This window comes from Momordica charantia, assembly GCF_013281855.1.
Source record: "Momordica charantia cultivar OHB3-1 chromosome 10 unlocalized genomic scaffold, Mcharantia_2.0 BLBB01000010.1, whole genome shotgun sequence".
Taxonomy (NCBI): domain Eukaryota; kingdom Viridiplantae; phylum Streptophyta; class Magnoliopsida; order Cucurbitales; family Cucurbitaceae; genus Momordica; species Momordica charantia.
Window position 1 is genome coordinate 9,979,393 of NW_028275158.1, and position 2,080 is coordinate 9,981,472.

Below are 2,080 nucleotides of genomic sequence, written 5' to 3' on the forward strand. Positions count from 1 at the left end.
CTTCGAAAACGACTAGAAAAGCAAAAAGAGAGAGAAGGTGAAATCAGTCCTGAAAGTGAGGTAGAGAGTACGAGCACATCAATGGCAGATATTCCACCTCGTGATCCGGTTGATCCACCTGCTGTTAACGGTAATATGAGGGATCACGCAAGAAATAATGAATTCAACCATATCCAGATGGCGGACAACAGAGACGTGACAATGCGAGAATATGCCGCCACGGCTTTTCAGAACTTTGATTCAGGGATAGTCAACCCTATTCCAGCCCACGCAAACTTTGAGCTTAAACCAATGATGTTCCAAATGTTGCAGACAATTGGACATTTTGGAGGGCAGGAACATGAGGATCCACATGATCATCTGAAATCATTCATTCAAATTGCAAATGCATTTCGATTACCTGGTATAACAGACAACGCTCTTAGACTAACACTTTTTCCATTTTCTTTGAAGGACCAAGCTAGAGCATGGCTCAATGCATTTCCACCGGGATCCATCACCATATGGGGGTCGTTAGTGGAGAAGTTCTTAACAAAATTCTTCCCACCCACTCGCCACGCTGATATCAGAGAGGAGATCATCTCTTTTAGACAGTATGATCGTGAACCTGTTCACGAGGTGTGGGAAAGATTTAAAGAACTAATCAGGAAATGTCCGAACCATGGCTTGCCGGCATGCATCCAGATAGAACATTTCTTTAGAGGTTTAGATCATCCTACTAAGATGATGCTAAACAATGCTGCCAACGGAGCCTTTACAAAGAAGAAATTCAACGAGATAGCCGACATCCTAAATGACTTAGATTCACACAACGAACTGTGGTGTTCGCAAAGATCTAGGGCAGCACCAAAGAAGCAAGATCCAGCTGGAGTTTTGGCTCTGGACATTGCGACCTCGATGCAGAAAGAGATGGTTACAATGAACCAGAGGCTGAAAGAGATGGCGTTGGAATAAAAAATCCATTAGCCACGCCGATACAACCTGTGCAGTCGGATTATTACACTCCTGCCCCTGTTTGCCAAGTCAACGATCTCATTTGTTCATTTTGCAGTGAAAACCATATTTATGATAATTGTCCACATAACCCTGCTTCCGTTTTTTATGTAGGACATGGGAACAATAGGAACTTTAACCCATATTCGAACACCTACAACCCAGGTTGGAGGCACCACCCTAATTTCTCATTGGGAGGTCAAGGAGGTTCGAGCGGTTTTAATCAAGGGCAGAGCCAGCAGAACAAGCAGTCCTATGTTCCACCTACACAGCAATACATCCTGCCACTGCAACAGCAGTACAATCAGAGAACACAGACTCCACCAGTTCAAAATAACAACTGAAATCTTGAGAATATGATGAAGGAGTACATGGCCTGAACCGACGCAGTGATACAATCCCAAGCGGCATCAATGAGAAATTTCGAGACCCAATTGGGACAGCTCGCCAATGAATTGAAGAATAGACCACAAGGTCCTTTTCCAGGCCATACTGAATTACCAAAACGAGAAGGAAAAGAACAGTGCAAGGCTGTCACCCTTAGGAGTGGACTGGCATATGATGGACCAACAATACCAACAGCAGATGTACAGATACCGTCCACTGAACCAACTGTAAAGATATCAGAGAATCCAACAATACCAGAAAAAGAAAATATTAGAAAAGGTAATGAGGACACCCCGAGTGTTCCTCCACAGGTACAACCTTCTTTTACCCCTACTCCCCCGTTTCCACAAAGATTAGTTAAGAAAAATAATGATTCCCAATTTAGAAAATTTTTAGATATTTTAAAACAGTTGCATATAAATATACCATTAGTAGATGCTCAGAACAGATGCCAAATTATGCTAAGTTTTTGAAAGATATAGTTTCTAGGAAGAAAAAGATAGGAGAGCATGAACTGGTAGCCATGACAAAATGTAGTAGTGAAGCTGTAGGCAGCCCGCTACCCATGAAATGTAACGATCCTGGCAGTTTTACCATTCCATGTTCCATAGGAGGGAAAAACTTAGGTAGGGCATTATGTGATCTAGGCGCTAGCATTAATGTTATGCCATTATCAGTTTTCAAATCTTTAGGCATGGGA

At 42.5% G+C, this 2,080-nt stretch overlaps 1 non-coding gene across 1 annotated transcript; it reads right to left on the minus strand.

The window, feature by feature from the left end:
• Positions 1-561: 561 nt before the first annotated feature.
• LOC148208514 (small nucleolar RNA R71) lies at positions 562-668 on the minus strand. Its single transcript, XR_015788587.1, has one exon. It is a non-coding gene; the product is annotated as a small nucleolar RNA R71 (small nucleolar RNA).
• Between the last annotated feature and the right edge of the window lie 1,412 nt (positions 669-2,080).